The sequence below is a fragment of the Pyrgilauda ruficollis genome, unplaced genomic scaffold (assembly GCF_017590135.1).
Source record: "Pyrgilauda ruficollis isolate IOZ18807 unplaced genomic scaffold, ASM1759013v1 scaffold38, whole genome shotgun sequence".
In the NCBI taxonomy this organism is placed as follows: Eukaryota; Metazoa; Chordata; class Aves; order Passeriformes; family Passeridae; genus Pyrgilauda; species Pyrgilauda ruficollis.
The window spans coordinates 4239760-4247716 of record NW_024525267.1 but is presented as its reverse complement, the minus strand read 5'-3'; positions in this window follow the sequence as shown (position 1 = coordinate 4247716).

The window sequence follows — 7957 nt, the reverse complement described above, 5'->3', positions numbered from 1 at the left end:
TTGGGGCGGGGGCGTGGCCTGGGGCGGGAGGCGCGGCGTGCCCGAGGGGGTCAGGCCGGGGGGACCGCGGCGACAGCGGGCGCGACAGCGGGTCCGGCAGCGGGTCCGGCAGCGGGCCCGGCAGCGGGCCCGGCAGGACCATCCCGCAGAGCAGGAGTGCGGCCGGAGCGCTCCTGGATGTCTGCAGTGAGCGGGACTCCATACCCTCTGGGCAACTTGTTCCAGAGTGTGGTCGCTGCACAGTAAAGTTCTTTCTTCCTCATGTTCGTGTGGAACTTCTGTGCATCAGTTTCTGCCGTGGCACCACCGAGAAGGGCCTGGCTCCATCCTCTGACACCCCTCCTTTAGATATTTATACACATTGGTGAGGTCTCCTCTCAGTCAGCTTTTCTCCAGGCGGGACAGACCCAGCTCCGTCAGCCTTTCCTCCTGAGAGAGATTTTCCAGTCCTTTAACCATAGCCGTAGCTCTCCACTGGACCCAGCCCAGGAGCTCCACGTCTCTCTTGTGCTGCGGAGCCCAGAACTGGACACAGCACTGCAGATGTGGCCTCAGCAGGGTCACCCTGCATGGTGGCTCCACGGGGCAGCTGCTCTGGGGGATGGGAGAGAGGAGGAGGTCAAGAGCAGGGGCTTTGTGTGCCCACAGGGACCTGCCACCTAAGGATGTGAGTGAGCATCAGTGCCAGCACAGTGTGGGGTGAGGTGATCCCCGCTGCCGAAGTGCCACATCAATCAGGAGGTGTCCATGTGCAGCGCTGGTTTTGGGGCAATGGCTCCCAGGGGAGAGCCCCCCTCACATCACAGTGAGGCACCACAGCCCTGGCCATCTCCACTGGCTCGCTTGCCACGGCCCTGGCCAGCTTTGCCCATGGGGTACTTGCCAGTGCCTGGAAGCCTGGTGAGGTTCCTGCTGTGAGAGTCTGTCAGTTTAGGGCCAGGAAATCCAGGAGTGCAGCTGTACTTTGACACTTCATGCCCAGCTCAGGAGCCCCTGATGGAGATGGTGCCTCCATCCCTCCAGCCTCCAACCTGCTGCAGGCAGGGCCAGGCCTGGGAGTTGGCCTGAGGTGTGAACCTGAAAAACTGGTTATCAAATCACTCACCTCATTGTTCTGATCATCCTGCAGCCATACAGCCAGCTGTGTTGCATGGTGAACCAGATCAATATCAGATGGAGGTGGCACAGGCCTGGGAAAGATTGCATTCACTGGGCAGGGAGGCAGGACTGTTTCTTCTGACAACAGTTTCAGCTTTAAGAGTTTGTCTGACTACAGCCTCGTGACTGACTCAAACTGATGTAAGACTGATCTCCAGCTAGAAAAAAAAGGTTTTGGCCCCTCCTCTACAGGTATTTACATTACCTCTCTTGCACCAGTTCCAGTAATCATGCAACCAAAGGGTGAGTCAGATCCACCTGAAAATTAACACACACACAGAGAAATTATGAGTTCTCAGGTAAGCAAAGTGTTGATCAGCAACCAGGTTGATTCAACTCACCACAGAACTGCTGGAGCCAAAATAAGGAAGGAGTTGGGAATGTGTGACATGGGGAAGACAAACAGCACAGAATTAGAACATATTGAACATTAGAACATACTGTTATGTTAACAATAAAAAAATCACACTTTCAAGGTATAGTTTCCTGCTGTAGCTTTGTGGCTCTAAAGTGACTGCTACCAAAGGCATTGTCCTGCTCTCTTCTTTCTGGACTATGACTATCTACTGCTACTCCTTCCTGTACCAGCCACAGTGCTCTCCTGACCTCATGAGGAGCCATTTCTGAAAGGTAAATGGACAGACAATTAAACTCCTTGCAAATGTGAAATGAATATGGTTAAACAAAAAACACTAACTGCTTAAGGGAATGGGCAGCAGGACCTTCCTGCTTTCCATTACATCAGCTCAGCTGAACAAGTCCACTCAGTCTTCCAGACTGCAGGGGGTTAAAGGGATTTAGTTTCAAGTCAATTTAGTTCAAAGAGATTTTGTTTGTAGCTGAATACTGTCTTGCTGCTGACCATCAAAATATTAGTAAAAGATAGCTGAGAGACACAAAACAGCCAAGGATCTCCAGAACAGAGTATGTATCTGAGTGAATATCTGAACAAGTACAGATGATTAGACTTTTAAAAGGCCAGGTATTGAAGACTTGCTTGAAATTCTTAAGATAAAGCAAATCAATAATGACCAATAGGTCTTGTCAGCTTATCAGCCAGTCCTGCCAGATGGTATTGATGACCTCCTAAAAGCACATAAAGTAGGTAAGCAGCGTTGCATTTTTTTAAATCATGTTAAGAGTGATTGTTTCATAAAGAAATTTCCTTAGTGGACTTACAGAAAGAGTATTTTCTTTCACCAAGGAATCACCAAAGAAGAGCAGGAACAGCAAGGATCTCTAAATAGTAAGATTCAAAACAGATAAGGATATAACAACAACAACAAAATTTTTTTTAAAAAGTGTTGCTCCAAGCAGGCATACTCAGTATGTCTTATTCATTACCCACTGACAAGAAAGGATAGATCACTCTGAAGAAGAAAGCAGGCAACTTTGGTAGAGGGACTGTGTGGAATGCAAATCGCACTGAAACCACAGCAGGCCATCTGTCACTGATGGAATGAGTGTGATCCAAAGAATAAACAAAGTTAACAAGTACCTGGTTATCAGCAGTACATGATGGTGCAGAAAGTCAAAGAATTGATGTAGTGTTTAACATTTACAAGAAACATCAATAAAAGCTGCTGAGAGATTCCACGGAGAATCCAAGACAAATATTCATTTGAAAAACACAGCTGTAAGTCACAAGAACACTATTGTACAACCCCATCAACAATGCTCATCAAATACTAGGAGAAAAAGAGATTACAGAGATAAGTCTTATGAAAAAAATTCCCAGTACCACTTGAAAATTCTTCTGTTTCAAGCTAACCAAGGATGATAGTTCTGAAATTATCCCATGAGGACACCCCAAATGAGTTGCTTTGTAGGCACCACACAACCAATAAACTGAAGACAGTCATAATCACTGCTGTATTGTGCCTTTACCTTTTGCAAATTGTTTTGGCAAATTGGAAAACAGACATGAGCAAAATTCACTAACAGTAATAAAATAGTGTGGTCCTTTGAGATTGCTTTATGCAGGGCATAAATTGGTCCTGCAACATTTCAGAATGTAATATTAATAGTGCTTTTACTGGACATGAAGAAGAACCTGCAATACAAGTACAGTTATGAACAAAACTTTTCTATGCTTGAATTTGAATGCTGTCTGTTACTTCCCCAAAAGTGCAACAACTGGTATTAGCTTTTACCAGCTTTCCTGAAAAAAAAAAAAAAAAAAAAAGAGGTTGATTACACCCATACTGCATCAGGCAAACTGTCTATTCCAGCATGCACTGCCTGCAGATTATGCTGCACAAATCAGGAGACCATCTCTGCACTCTCAGCTATAGCAGGTCTGTCAAGTCTTTCTGGGACTTCTGATGCTGAACACAATTTAGGCATTTAGTGTGACTGGCTTGAGAGTCAAGGGAGCCCAAAGGTCTGCAATGTGTCAAATTTTAACAACTTTTGAATGTGTGTGAGTTACTAACAGAGATACACAGACATGTAAGAAACACATCTGAATGAGGCAAAAGGTTGGTGCTGGTGAGAGGATGGCATGAATGTACCATTTAATATGGGGAGAAAAAAAAGGAAATATATTTCCAAGTACTTACATGGTCTTTAAAGTACATTTAACTTGCTTTCATAATGAGAAATTATTGTTTCTGGCATAGTTTCATAGCTGTTTATTTGCATTAGGAATCTCTTCCTAACCACTGCATACATTTAACATTAAATATGTGAGGTAATGCATTATGTATTACACAGTGAAAGGGTGTTACAAGGAAGTTTCTGCTCTCCTAGAACACATTACATGTTGTTTATACTTGTATCCCTCCACAGAGGGGCAAGAGCATGTGAAACATTTTGTTTTCATAGTGTGGGGGTTAATTACTGAGAAACAAATGGCTACTCTTAAAAACAGACATTTGGATTGAAGGAGGCAAGGTGAAATGAGTGCTTTGTAGCTGGGATAGGATGATGGGTGAACTTTGTCGTTGTCTTTGGAAAACTTCATTCTGCTGTTAGCAATCAAGTCTCTGAGTTGTCTCCTGAGAAGAGTACCTTGCCTCCATAGCCAGGAGTGCTGTTCTTGTCAACAACAGTTATTATCTTGGAACTGTAGTTGTCCTGGAAATTATGTTCTCTGAAGATAAGACTGAGATATTGAATTTAATTTAAATTCTACGGAAAGCCAAAGAGATTGGTTTGATATACCTACAAATAACTTGTGTTTCTAAGCTGTGCTGCAGCATTATGTATTTCTCAAAACTCCCTGAATGGGGAAGACATATTGTTCATATATGCAGTACTGCTGTAATCAGCTGAGGAATGACAACCTGTGAATAAATAAGGTCTGATTGTTGGTGAGCAGCAGCAGCTCAGTTTCTCACAAAACTGGAATTTCTAGACAGTGTTGCAGTGTGAGAATGCAGTGCCATTGAGAAAGCCAAGAACACTCCTGAAGTGCGGTCTAAAATAGACCCTTGCATGTTTGTAATTCAACAACGTGTAATTCAAAACAATAGATTCAGCAAATATGTGTTTCAAAATTATTTTGTCTTTCATCAAAACTGGCTGTTTCACTCAGCTGGTTTTCATTGGGAAGCTTGTGGTTATCAAGTTACAAACAATAATGCATGGTTGGTTATTGATGAGTCTTGCAGGTCAGCCAAGCAACCTGCAACAGTGAGTTAACAGTCATCCATTCAAGAAAAGTGGCTGCCAGTGTGTTATTTAGGAGTTCCTAAGCAGAACAAAAAAAAAAAGGAAAGCTGAGATGTCCTTGGAAAGAATAGACTTTAACAGTCAACAAAAGGGAAGTATTATCAGCATTAAAAAAAAAAAAGAAAAGAAAAAAAAAAAGTGTCTGAGTTTTAAGGGTGACCAGATTCAGGAGCCGCTGAACATTTTGCACATAAGACAGGTATGTGCACATATATCTTACGTTTATGCCAGGTTCTTCAGTCTCCCCCAGGTCATCTACCTAGCTGATGGCGAGATCTTTCTCTGTTGCCTTGGAGTGTTACACAAAGAGGAACTGAAAACTTGTTAGCACATTCTTCATTCCTTTATCGCCTTTCTCACATCTCAAAGGTTGCAGAGAGCTTCCGAAAAAGCATGGCTATCTGCTTTCTGTCCAGTCATAGGAAGAGATTCTCCATCAGTGTCACAAGCATAATTTCATTTCCATGGCTGGAATGACTGTCTCCAAATTGTTTTAGATGAAGCACTGAAGCTTTAGATAAATGATCATCTAATGGGAATTTTTATGAGTTTTTCCATAAGCTCACTGAAGCATGGGAGCTCTGGATAGTGCACAGCACTGGCTGTTCATTCAGTGCTGGTTGAATCATTGCACATTTAAAGAAAGGAGAGTTTATTTCCCTGAATTATGTGCTGGCTCCATTCTGGTCATCATTATGTGCTGGCTTCATTATGGTCATGTGGTCACTGATTTTCATTTGCAAGTCTAGAAGGGCGTAAGTTAAATTCACATGGCTTTTCCATCCATCTGGTGTCCAGAACTTATTCATATATAGGAAGATTATGTGCAACCTTTTAGATAAAAGTTACCAGTACAGTATTTTCTATTAAAGTGGAGATAGCTTTTTTATGACTGGGGTTTTGTTATCTACAAGATAGGCTGGCTGAGGAGAAAGGGTATTTATTATTATGATATAGGTACTCTTACATCATTATCATATGTACCTTATAATTTCATCACACACAAAATTTAATTCATCATAAAAAATTATAATCACTCAGGCTTTCAGCATCCTAAGTGCCTGTCTAAATGGAAGCCTGACTTTCTCCATGCCTAATGAGACTTGTTCAGTTTCTCTCTCCTTTCTCTCGCTGCATACATAAAGCAAGGGATGGTATTACTAAAGAAAGTTGTGATTTAGAAGATTACTTGTGTAGAGTAGGCTCTTGGGTCCCTGCATTTCTGGTTTATCTGAAACTATCATCATCATACAGCTCATACAATATTGTTCTTATATAACAAGCACTTTTCAGTAATCGTGTAATCAAGTATGCACTTTCCTGTGACATCCCTTGTCTTTAGCCTCCATCTTTCTAAGGCCAAGTGCTAGGTACAACAAGATTTATGTCATTTTCCAATAGCTGCTCTGTTGGCTGAGTTAAATCCCATCTGAAGTCTGTTTGTTCACTGTCATTTTTCTTTTCATGAGTAGGTGTAACAAGCTAAAATCAAATGTAGGGTAGATGGGTATTAAATCTTCATGTATCTTCCTCGTTTTCAATAGTAAAAATGATGGAATTGCTTCCAATAGGCATGGTAAAATACAGAGAGCACCAGTCTGACATCTTTCACAGGCAATTTCTTTCAATTTTCAAATACTAACTTCCTGATTCAGTGATTTAACTGAATGATGAGGTTGTTTGATATATGCACTGGCATACAGGTATTTACTTTTTTTTTTTTTAATCTGTTAACTAAAACTGTGCTGTGATATCTAAATATGCTGAATCTCTACAGGAAAAAAATCTGGGGGATGGACTTATGTGACAGGATCAGTCTCTGCATCAGTGTACCAAAGGAGAAGGGAAAGCTCTGCACATTTATAAACAAACTGATTTTTACAACTTTCACTTATTTAAACATAGATAAAAGCATAATAAATAGGAATTGATCTTGACATAAACCTTCAATTTTTATATATGTGGTTTTATAGTTGTTTAGAGTTTTTAAAAAGTTAAAAATAAGCAAGCCTGATCCAACCAACAGATTTCCTGAGACAGCTATTGGTTTGTGGGGTGGGAGAGAATGGTTGAATAGTTAAACATATGATTCATGGAAAATTAATTTAACAAAGTATCTATTAAAAATAATGGACTCATTGGAGGGGTTAACTTAAAAAAAAAGAAACCAAACAACTTCTATAAGGTTAAAACTCCTGTACCATATACACAAATATATATTGTTCTCTCTACCTATCTCTATATATTTGTTCAGTATGACTCCTATAGAGAATATTTATATTTGCTGTATTAGCCCCATCTGGTGAGTTCCAACAGCATTGCAAACTGGACAGACCTGATGCTGCACTCTCATGTCCTAGCTCTCAGGTGGGTGGCAGGGCTTGCACAGAGACCCCTGTATTGCTCACTTTGCCCACTGCACAGGGCACAAACACCAGGAGGAATCCTCTGTAGCATGGCAGTACCATGGTTCATAAGCTTCTCTTTTGCTTTAATGGATCAATATCCCAAGTCAGGGTGTTACTCTTTTCATTTGCATCCAGAAACATGCACAGCCCATCAGTGCACCTGAGTCACCCCCATTCCCAGGAAATCTGCCATTTCTGATCCTTGGTGCTGTTCCAGCCAAGGTCATGTGTGCCACAGCTGAACCAGCTGCTCCTACAGAGACTTTACCTTTCAGTGTTTTTCTGGGAGGGCTGTGGTCCACTTTCTGTAATTGCAAAGGGATGTCACCCATCAATTAGTTCATTTCAGAGCAGCTGTTAGTGGACACAGTAATGGACAACCTGCTCCAGGTGGCCCTGCTTGAGCAAAGAGAGATGAGGTGACCCCCAGGGGTTCCTCCCAACCTCAAACACTCCATCATTCTGAAAGTTTACCCTTAACATTATCATTTATTTTTGTGCAATATCAATATGAATCGACACTGTTTTGAGTAGGAAGCATTTTAGTTACCTTCTGTAAAAATAAATTTTTATAAAATTCTTTTGAAGTGCAGGATCATGATGTTAGCTTCTAAACAAGAAATGAGGAGGCTGCTTGCCTCTAGTACATGGGTTAGCAAACCCTGTCAGCCTTTGATATGTGGTAGGTCAGCATAAGACACTCTGCATGGCTGCCT